Below are 12,393 nucleotides of genomic sequence, written 5' to 3' on the forward strand. Positions count from 1 at the left end.
CTGAAAGGGCTTTTGGATCAAGAGCACCGGATCATGATAGTGAAAATCATAATTCAAATTACACAGTTTATTTTTAACATTTTTTCCTTGTACTGTTTATTTCTAAAAATGTTTCAAAAGTGCTTATCATATTTTTGAACTCTCAAACAAGAAGGTGTTTTAATGCTCAAAAATTTAGTTAAATTTATCTTAACTGGATCTAACAACCAAATGAGCTAATTGTTTTTATTCCATGAAAATGGACAGATAAAAAATACTAGTTTGCAGTCTTTTATTTTTCCCCAAAGATTTTTCCCTAGAAGTGCAAAATAAACAGTTTTGATGTCAAAATTTCTGCTTTCTTTTTTTCCAAATGCAGAGCACTGAGAAGATAGCTGGAGATCTCGCAGAAAGAAAATAGGAAAGACTTCTACTTTTCAGACAGGTTGTTACCCCAAACAGCTCCAGGTTCTGCAGAAAGGCAGCTTGACAGTTCTTAGCAACTCCTGGGGACAGACTTCTTCTCCAGTGGCATACTTCCAAACCTTCTGCGGCTGTAAAATTGCATGCTGATGGATCCCTTATGGTATAGAAAAGCTAATGTTGTCTTTCACAGACTGCAGAAGGAACTAAGAGGGGAAGGAGCATGACTGACCTGGACAGCTAAAAGAAGAATCCCTTAAAAAAAAAAAAAAAAAAAAGTGTGGAAGAATGAAAAGGCAGCCAGCAGAAGAGAGATGAATGAGGAGCAAGGAATTTATCTGTTCTGGTACAGCCAGTGAGTTCTCAGACAGTGTGGGAACCATTCCCATGGATGCACCTGGCTGAGATCTACAGCCTTTGAGAAAATATGGAAGACATCTTCTGCTCAGACCATAAGCAGGGAGCAAGTGAATCTTTCCCAAAGGCCAGAACTGAAAAACAGCTTTTGTATCAGAAAACCAGTGATTCGTTTCTGAAGAATTCAGCATACTCCCTTTGCTGCTTGTAGACCAAGCACACTAAATATCCATTTTTCTCATGCATGTGATTTTTCCCTTCTATTTTGAAACAGTTACGCTTGTACCAGGTGCTTTGAGTGTCCTTCAAGCCACCTCCCCTGTAAGAGAAACATCCACTGCCTATTTCAAGCCAAGGACTTTCTGTCTTCCTATTTCTTCCTCTGTGATACACTCAGTATACTTCTCCTGTTCTTCCACCTTCTCCCCATTTCCCTAATTTTGTACGCTATGTGCCTTTTACTTCTCTCCCATTCCCATTTCTTCCTCTCACCTGCCCCCGGCTCTCTCATTCTCTGCTTCCTCAAGGTTTTATATAGCTTTCTTTCTGCTAGTTCTGCTGTTCCACCCATCCCATCCTTACTGTTATCTTTTACTTTTCTCTGGGGCGTATATCTTTCATGGTGCCAACCTTATTTAAGATAATGACAGAGATGCGAATGGAGGCTGTGTCATGCTGAAGGCTGTTTATGGGTGCCTACAACTCATTCTATTTGTAGGCAACGACAGACAAACAAGAGAAATGTCATCACGTGTTAAGTCTCAGAAAAGAAAACAGAAGGTATTGTAAGGAAGGAATGAGGCTGTTGACAGAGTAGGTGTCTTTAGCTGTGCTTCCTCAGAGGAGTCTCAGCTCCTTCATCCTCTGAGCTCCACTGGCAGGAGCCCTTCCATAGCTCTTAAATCTGTGACACAAAGGTTACCACACCCTAAATGACTCCTTTTATGTTCTCTATTTCTCGGGCTATTTTCCATGTTTTGTTCTTGTCATGTGTTTTGTATAGGGTATTAGTCACTATAGCAACCTTAAGTGCAGTTTGACCAAGAATATAAATGAGAAAGGGGAAACGTGTACATTACACTGTAATAGTTCCGTATGCATCACCTCCCAGATATTTCACAGGCAGAATTGCAAAAGACTTCTTAAGTGATCAAACAAAAGCCCCAAAGCCTTCTTTTCTTCCTTCTTTTTTTTTTTTTTTTTTTTTTTTTTAGGAAAAGAATCTAATTGCAATGCAAATTATTTGAGCGCTGTACTTGTATGGAAAGCATCAGACACAATTTGCAAAGGTTACTTATTACAAATTATTAGAATGGTATGTCTGTTAGTGACTCCTCCATAATAATGACTCAGAGCAATGCATATTTTATAGCAAACAAGGCAAAATAACATGGTTCAGATTTATATTGCAACTAACAGAAAGAATGTATTAAAATTCTGGGAAAGTGATAGAAGAGGTTTTGCACTGTTCAGAGAAGCTCCAAAATATTAACTTGAGGAAAAAGATATGCAAGTATTAAAATAAAATACAAAATACAAATTAGTAGACAGCATATTGCAAACTCTGGGTTCTTAGCAAAGTCTTATTTATACTACTGTACATCAGAATGAATCCATGGAGGTCAATGCTAGCAAGTTATAGTGAAACTCCTGCTGTAACTAACACAGCAGCTCAGGTTATGCGTGCCATATAAGTGTATCACAAGCAGGTTTTTTCTGGGGTAACAGTCTCTCTCATAAAATCATGTCCTAGTCCCACCAGTGACAGTTTTCAAGTGGTACATCTTCAGCTGTACATACAGCCATGTGTGTGTCCACCTACCAAGGTGAGAGACATGCTCAGAGATCCTAAGCCTCTCAGCAAGGTCCAGCTACTAAAAGAGACACCAAGAGTTAATTGTACTAACATGGAAATTGAAGCACTGTCTTGGACTACACTTTAATGACAAATATTTAATCAATTTTGAAAGTTCGATTTGTTTTGTTTGTGGTGTTGTTTTAGGAAATTCAAGCAAGACTGATTAAGAGTATTAGTCAGATTTAGTCATTAGAGCAGTTAAGCAAGAATTAACTCAGTTGTTAATTGCCTGATCCAAAAATAATGAGAATAGCTTTTGGGGGCCTTTTCATTCATGAACTGACACAGTGTGCCTCCAGAGCAATGGAGCTTCAAGCTTGATCACTCTGTACTGAGGGGAGTTACACCTAGTAGAATATTTTAACATGTTTACACATGGTAATGTACACATTTACAGGTAAGTTTTCTGAGGCCTCACTCTAACAGATGAACCTGGCTTTCATTGTTATTTCAACAGAATTCTGTTGTATTAAGTAGTTCCTTCAAAGGGGACACTACTCCAGAAAGAAAGTTAATTTATACTGAAGTATTTTCTGTATTTTCATGCTTTTGGAATAAGTCTAGCAAATTATTATTATGGAATATCTGGCTGTTTGAGCTGCATGTGTTCTCCCAATCCAATTTCCATCTTTTACACTGTATCTCACATCCATCCTTGCAAACACTTCAGTGCTATTACGCAAAATTCTTCAATGACACTCCAGTAAAAATAAGCAAGTGCTTAAGTACTTTCAAGAATGGAGACCTGGTGAGCGTCAAGACAAGTCAGACCTACGCATAAAGAAGCTGATTCCTTTTGAGAATAAGAATTAAATGTTTTGTATCACGCTATATTTTAGGTGAATAGGAACTGAATGACAGCAATACAGTGAAGCACACAGTTATAAAGCTACTGCCAAGGGACAGGAAAAATTGTTCCAGTCTATGTGTTTTGGGACAGGAATACACAAGTCATATGAACCAGAATTCAAATGAAATTAACAGATTTGATTTTTTCAGTTTCTGTCACCTAAAATTCTGGTCCCCACATTGATCACAGAAGAAAATCAGGACACAAAAATATATCAAAATGGTTGTTGATTTTTCTTGGACTTAGAGCATAAGGGAAATAACATACTTAAAACTGGATATGTTTTCATGCTGTATCCCAGCTGAGAAGGCTAAGAAATAAACTCTCTAAAGAGTAAATGGTCACAACTCCATTGATCTGAACTGCATTGCCTTTCATTTAGATCAAAAGAGGCAATATTGCAGTTTCTTGAAGGTGTTTACTGTTTCTTATCTGCACACAGAACTCATAGAAATAGTAATAAAGCTCACAAAAACTTCAGGTACATAATACTAAAAGAATAATTTAGGCACATAACACTAACATTTTCAAATACAGATCTCTGCTACAGAAGAATGCTCAAGCACAACTCCACTCACAATTTTTATTAATTATGATTATGGATGTGTAAAAACAAACTGATCCTCAAGGTGCATAGAACTTTGTCCTTGACTGCACATTGTTTCACAGACATTTAAAGCAAATTGTTCTTTTATAGTATACAACTCATCTCCTGTTCTCTGGGTTAGACCTCTGCATTTGTCTTCTTTGTCAGAGAAAGTGTAGATCTCCACATTCATATTTCTTAGTACAGGGTTTGAAAGAATAGCTCAGTTTATTTTGCACTTTAAAGTCATTACGCCATCCTAAACAGAAGAACTGCAAACTGATGTACTGGGTATAACCGCAATTTTAGAGGGATTGATCTACTGCATGAAGCTGTCTCAGTATTTAAGCAGATGAAAGCTGGTGGATGTTGTAAACACAATATTTGCATATCTTTATATACAAAGCAGACATCAAAATGGAACTTACACCTTATAGTAACTTGTGGAAATCACAGAAACACTATAAATAGCCCTATTAATAAATTCAGGTACCCTCCAGTCCTACTCCCCATGACTCCAGACCTGCCTTGCGGAGTCAATGTCATTGAATAATGACAAATTCTCCCTAAATAAAAAAAAAAAAAAATCCAAAAAGTTAGTCTTGCTTAGGATGAGAAAAATTGATAAAGGAGCAGAGCTGTAAGTCACCTGTGACAGATAACAATATAAATCATCTTAATTTAATAATCAATAAAATCACAACTGGATACAGAAAGCATTGCTTTAGCTCAGGAACAGTAAATGTCTTTTCTTTGGATAAGAGGATTCATTGAAAAGTTGTGGAAAAAAACCCAACAAATGCATCTTACATTTTCAGAAACAATGATCAAATTAAATTGGCCACATAATTACGGTGCTGATTTGCGGGTTGTTTCTTTTTTGGGGGGTTGGGGATTTTTTTGTTGTTGGGTATTTTGTTTAGACTGTTCAGGCACATAATTGTGGACATGGTGTTAGAGACATGCTTTGGTGGGGACATTGACAGTGTCAGGTTTATGGCCGGACTTGATCTTAAGGATCTTTTCCAACTTAAAAGATTCTACAAATCTATGAAATATAAGAAAGAAGAATCTATCTCAATACCTTGGCTAACAAAATATTGCCTAACCCGCTTCATGGTATCAGAATACAAATCAGTTTCTGTTATAGAACTGAGCAGCATCAAATAATTACAGTTCCTCTCATGGTTAACATGAATGTACTCAGGTTTGCACCTTTGCCACAAGGTTGATGCTGTCCAGGAAATTTTATAGTCAGGAACATTGCTATGGGAAATCAGTGCATTTTCCAAGCATATGGGAAATCTCTGGTACAGATGTTTTAAAAAAAGGTTTCTTTGCAGATCAAAGAGTATCAATCAAATTTGAGTAAGCAATTTTGATAACTACTATTATCATTGCAATAATTGGATAAATTTTTGAGATGTTAATAGCAAAAGTGAGAAGTAACTAAACAGTCACACCTATAGATTCTTTTACAGTTATTAGGTATCTTAAATTTCTAAAAACTCTAAGAAGCTTGGGAATTTTAAAGTAAGAATATAAACCTGCTTTAATATGTTAAGGCTCCCTTGAATCATGCTTGGAAAAAACCATCACTCAGGTCCAGTGTCTTAGAATAATTAGTCTGTGTCTGAAATAAAACATGACTGGTAGGATAGTCCACAGATTACCAGGTTATATAAAAATGTGTCTGTTTCAAGGGTGATCAGATTGTCTGAGAATGGATGGCCCACAATGCAAACAAGATGGATCTGAGAAAATACAGATTAAAAGGTAGTCCACAGAACTGGCATGTTAACACAATTAAAGAAAACAGAAATCAATTTGAATCAGTCTCGAACAGAGATCAAAGTATTACTGTAATGTAAACATACAGATAACCATCCAAATTTACCATAATTCATGGCAGATGTGGTGCAGCCTCTAAATTGGGCATATAAAGCTGTAGCAAACCCCACAGAACAGAGCGAGGAATCTTTTCAGAATCAGGTGTGCAGAACTGGTACTGTGGTATCCTGCACTGTGTAACTAATTATGCAAGCATCACCTTGTTAGTGTGAAAGGGAGCTGCACCACAGAATCTGGTCTAAGGTTTCATTAGTGGTGTTTGGTCTCATTACGTGCCCTTTAGGTTTCATCTGGCTGTAAAATCTGAATGTAATAGTTAACCTACTTTGTCTTTAGTGACAATATATCCTGCTGTAGTTACTGTTTGATGATAGTGATGGGGAAATGGAAGCTGACCTTTTAAGGATAGGATAGGATAGGGGCCCTGTAGCTCTCTTTGGTGAGGGTTAAGAGAGATCAGAGCATGTGAGCAATGTACTGCTGCATCCAGAGTCACGCCGTTGTGCTTCTGGAAGAGACTGGCCTGTGGCATTTATTCAGGGAGGTTTCAGCCTACTAGGCACCTATAAAAATAGATTACATTCTCATAACAGACAGAATTTTTCTTAAAAAGCTAAGTCTTGTGACTGAAGGTGTAATATGTGGAAACCTCACCTACAGTCCGATTCTCATGGAGACCTATTCTAAGCAACAGTGATAATATATTATCAATTACACACCCCTTATATGTCTGAATAATTCTTAACATTAAGGCAGGCTCTGTGAGTGCTTCAAGGCAAAAATAGAGCCCACAGTGAGCAGAGATCCACTGATATTTCTTTTTCTGTTTTAAGAACTTTATTCTTCAAAGGAGCATCATTTTAATAGTGAGAAAAAGACAGACCACTCTAATTTTTTGTTGGTTTACCCATTCCAATTCAACCACTATGGGACAATATTTCAAAAGCAGAAATAGGCAGGTAGATGCCCAGCACCCACTAAATGCCAAAGGAAGTTTGGTTCCTAAGCCCCTCATGCATATGAAAATCTCCCACAGAAGCTTCGAGTATAACAGAACATCTCAGTGCTGACTTTGTATTACATATTCTTGTTCTCACTTCAAACCTTAAGCAAATCACCTATGTCATAAAATAAGCTGTATGGTTGGGTTGTTACATCGGAGGGAAGGGATGCCATCCAGAGGGACCTGGACACACTTGTGAGGTGGGCTGATGCCAACCTTATGAAGTTTAACCATGCCAAGTGCAAGGTCCTACACCTGGGTCAGATCAATCCCAGGCACAGCTACAGGTTGGGCAGAGAAGAGATTCAGAGCAGCCCTGCAGAGAAGGACTTGGGGGTGTTGGTCGATGAGAAAATGAACATGAGCCGGCTAAAGTGTGGGCTTACAGCCCAGAAAGCCAACCGTATCCTGGGCTGCATCAAAAGGAGTGTGACCAGCAGGTCGAAGGAGGTGATCCTGCCCCTCTACTCTGCTCTCCTGAGACCTCACTTGGAGTACTGTGTGCAGTTCTGGTGTCCCCAACTGTCGTGGTTTAAGCCCAGGCCGTAAATCAGAACCACGCAGTCTACTCCCCCCCCACCCCAAGGGATGGGGAGGAGAATCAAAAGATTATAACTCCCTCGGGTTGAGATAAAAACAGTCCAGTAACTAAGGTATAACACAAATCACTAATGCTACCACCAATAATAATAATGATAAGAGAAATAACAAGGGAAGAGAATACGATACTGCCCACCGGAAATGAGCCCGACAGAGAAAAGGGACGTGCCCTTCCGGGTAACTCCCAGTTACATCCCCGGGCATGACGTGCTGTGGTATGGAATACCTCTTTGGCTAGTTTGGGTCAGGTGTCCTGTCCCTGCTTCCTCCCGGCTTTCCCTCCTCCCTGGCAGAGCATGAGACTCACAAAGTCCTTGGTCAGGGTAAACATTCTGACCAGTAACTGAAAACATCGGCTTTATCAGTATTATTCCCAGGCCGAAAGTCAAAACACAGCACTGCACCAGCTACTAAGAAGTAGAAAAAAATGACTGCTACTGTTAAACCAGGACATGGAACTGTTGGAACAAGTGCAGAGGAGGGCCACGAGGATGATCAGGGGACTGGAGCACCTCTCGTATGAAGATAGTCTGAGAAAGTTGGGGCTGTTCAGCCTGGAGAAGAGGAGGCTGCGTGGAGACCTCATAGCAGCCTTCCAGTATCTGAAAGGCGCCCATAAGGATGCTGGGGAGGGACTCTTCATTAGGAACTGTAATGATAGGACAAGGGGTAACAGGTTCAAACTTAAACAGGGGAAGTTTAGATTGGATATAAGGAAGAAATTCTTTACTGTGAGGGTGGTGAGGCACTGGAATGGGTTGCCCAGGGAAGCTGTGAATGCTCCATCCCTGGCGGTGTTCAAGGCAAGGTTGGACAGAGCCTTGGGTGACATGGTTTAGTGTGAGGTGTCCCTGCCTATGGCAGGGGGGTTGGAACTAGATGATCTTGAGGTCCTTTTTGACCCTAACTATTCTATGAACTATTCTATTCTATAACACAACATTTTCTTGTTTTTCCATAGACTGCTTTTTAAAATCAGTGGAATAAAAGCCAATGACTGACAGACCCTTCAGTGAATATGCAAAATGAAGAACACACCAAGAATTTTTCTTTCCCAGCACTAGGGTTCATACCATACCCCCAACCCCCCAAGGAACCCTGCCTTTTTTCTAATGTGGAAAGCACAGCAGTCTAGCCGGGATAAAGAAGTACATGCCATCACTGTGGACGGATGACTGGGGAGAGTCACTCATCCACTTAACAAAAGGACCAAGGCCATCCACCTAGTGTTAGGCATATAATTTCTGTAAGCTACCTAGACAACAGATACAGAACATACTCTCAGATACAGAACATGATCAGATACTACCTGAGTTCTTGGTGTCTGTCAGCTAGGTGCCTAAAATTAGGTAATATGGGTTTTAATCTCTACATCTCTCCATTGACTAGACAGGCAGAACAGGCTCTGTTCCAGGGACTTGGAAGCATGTGAATACCTCCTGCACATAAGGTGAACTAGGAACATCATTATTACCCACTTCTGTATATTCTACACAAAAACCAACTAAGAGTAAATGACTGAGCACCAAAGTCCTGAGGAAAAAAATAGAAAAGATGACTATGCCACGTATGCTTCATGAAGGTCTTTCCAGATTAATAGAACCTATTTCTAACAAACTCTAAATTGGCGGTATTCATTACCTTTTAATGATCTTTTTTTATAACTGCATTTAACGAAGTGACCCAGTTCAATCTCATGGGCTCAAGAAGACTTATGATATGTCAGTTACCTCCCAGGCACTTAAGTATTCCACACTGACTCCAGCACATTACCATGAGAATGTGGGGGGAGTTTTTGAGGATCAAATGAGTTTTGTTTTACTTCCCAAAATTTTCAAAGAACTCTTATGCTGGCTGAAATATGAAGACTCATGTTCCCACAAGGAAGCATGGACCACAGATAATAACACCCAGAACTAACAATAATCATCACAAATAATAATAATAAAATTCCAAATTGCTCGGCTTCTTAGTAATTTCCTTTAAAAATACTTAAAGACATGAAATTACTTCATGCTTAGAATAGATGATAGTTAAATTCCTTGTTCTGCTTTTCATTCATTCCATTTTACTACCATATTATGGTAGGCTTAAAATACAGAGATTTAGGGAATGTCAGGTAAACACAATCTGCATGTAATACAAAGACAAAAACTAATTTAATCAGAAATAGGTCCATATGAAAAATGACAATGATGCTATCTTTTCATCTGATTCTTTCAGATCTGCAGTCCATTAGTTACGCTCCCTACAAAGACAGGAATGGAGACTTAACAGGAAAGGTGAATGTGAGAAGCAGGTTATTTCTGTGGTAAGTTCTCTTATTGCTTAAGTCCTATAGACAGACAGGGTTACCAATGTTCTCAATAAGAGAAGCTCCTCTTCCACATCTTTTTTGACAGAGGAACTCTAATTTAGAAGCTGGGAGAGGGAAGGACTAAGGAAGAAGGATAGATCATCACTTTGTCAGTGACATGGACAGTGGGATTGAGAACACTTTCAGCAAGTTTGCCAACAACATGAAGTTGTGTGGTTTGGTTGATACATTGAAGGGAAGGGATGCCATCCAGAGAGACCCTGACACAGCTGAGAGGTGGGCCCATGACAGCCAGTGCCCTCACGAAATTCAACCAAGCCACGTGCAAGGTCCTGCACCTGCGCCGGGGCAATCCCAGGCACAGCTACAGGTTGTGCAGAGAAGAGATTCAGAGCAGCCCTGAGAAGGACTTGGGGGTTTTGGTAGATGAGAAACTTAACATGAGCTGGCAGTGTGCGCTCACAGCTCAGAAAGCCAACTGTATCCTGGGCTGCATCAAAAGAAGCATGACCAGGTTAAAAGAGGTGATCCTGCCCCTCTACTCTGCTCTTGTGAGACCCCACTTGGAGTACTGTGTCCTCAACATAAGAAGGGCATGGAGCTGTTGGAGCAAGTCCAGAGGAGGGCCACAAGGATGATTAGGTGGGTGGAGCACCTCCCATATGAAGATACGCTGATAAAGTTGGGGCTGTTCAGCCTGGAGAAGAGGAGGCTGCATGGAGACCTCATAAAATCATAGAATAGAATCATAGAATAGTTAGGGTTGGAAAGGACATTAAGATCAAATAGATCCAATCCCCCCTCCCATGGGCAGGGACACCTCACACTAAACCATGTCACCCAAGGCCTCATCCAACCTTGCCTTGAACACCGCCAAGGATGGAGCATTCTCAACTTCCCTGGGCAACCCATTCCAGTGCCTCACCACCCTCACAGTAAAGAATTTCTTCCTTATATCCAATCTAAACTTCCCCTGTTTAAGTTTGAACCCATTACGCCTTGTCCTGTCACTACAGTCCCTGATGAATAGTCCCTCCCCAGTATCCTTGCAGGCCCCCTTCAAATACTGGAAGGCTGCTATGAGGTCTCCACGCAGCCTTCTCTTCTCCAGGCTGAACAGCCCCAACTTTCTCAGCCTATCTTCATACGGGAGGTGCTCCAGTCCCCTGATCATCCTCGTGGCCCTCCTCTGCACTTGTCTCAAAAGTTCCATGTGCTTTTTATGTTGAGGACACCAGAACTGCACACAATACTCCAAGTGAGGTCTCAGGAGAGCAGAGTAGAGGGGCAGGATCACCTCCTTCGACCTGCTGGTCATGCCCCTCTTGATGCAGCCCAGGATACGGTTGGCTTTCTGGGCTGCGAGCGCACACTGAAGCCGGTTCATGTTCATTTTCTCATCGACCAACACCCCCAAGTCCTGCTCTGCAGGGCTGCTCTGAATCACTTCTTTGCCCAACCTGTAGCTGTGCCTGGGATTGCTCTGACTAAGGTGTAGGACCTTGCACTTGGCATGGTTAAACTTCATAAGGTTGGCATCAGCCCACCTCACCAGTGTGTCCAGGTCCCTCTGGATGGCATCCCTTCCCTCCAGAGCATCAACTGAACCACACAGCTTGGTGTCATCGGCAAACTTGCTGAGGGTGCACTCAATCCCACTGTCCATGTCACCAACAAAGATGTTGAACAAGACCGATCCCAACACCGATCCCTGAGGGACACCACTCGTTACTGGTCTCCAGCCGGACATCGAGCCATTGACCACAACTCTTTGCGTGCGGCTATCCAGCCAGTTCTTTATCCACCGAGTGGTCCACCCATCAAATTGATGTCTCTCCAATTTAGAGACAAGGATGTCGTGTGGGACAGTGTCAAACGCTTTGCACAAGTCCAGGTAGATGACGTCAACTGCTCTGCCCCTGTCCATCAGTTTTGCAGCCCCATCATACAAGGCCACCAAATTGGTCAGGCAGGATTTCCCCTTAGTGAAGCCATGCTGGCTGTCACCAACCACCTCCTTGTTTTTCATGTGCCTTAGCATGCCTTCCAGGAGAATCTGCTCCAAGATTTTGCCAGGCACAGAGGTGAGACTGACTGGTCTGTAATTCCCCGGGTCATCCATTTTCCCCTTCTTGAAAATGGGGGTTATATTTCCCTTCTTCCAGTCATCAGGAACTTCACCTGACTGCCATGATTTTTCAAATATGATGGACAGTGGCTTAGCAACTTCATTCGCCAGCTCTTTCAGGACCCACAGATGGATTTCATCAGGTCCCATGGACTTGTGTACATTTAGGTTTTTAAGATGGTCTCGAAACTGATCCTCTCCTACAGTGGGCCTAGGGTCTTCATTCTCACAGTCCCTGTGTCCGCCTTCCAAGACTTGGGTGGTGTGGTCAGAGACTTTGCCAGTGAAGACCGAGGCAAAGAAGTCATTAAGAACCTCAGCCTTCTCCAAATCCAGGGTAGCCAGTTCTCCCCAATATCTTCCGGAGAGGGCCTGTGTTGTCCCTACTCTGTCTTTTATTCGCTACGTACCTATAGAATCCCTTCCTGTTATCCTTAACAT

The sequence above is a fragment of the Psittacula echo genome, assembly GCF_963264785.1.
Source record: "Psittacula echo genome assembly, chromosome: 4".
NCBI classification, from domain to species: Eukaryota; Metazoa; Chordata; class Aves; order Psittaciformes; family Psittacidae; genus Psittacula; species Psittacula echo.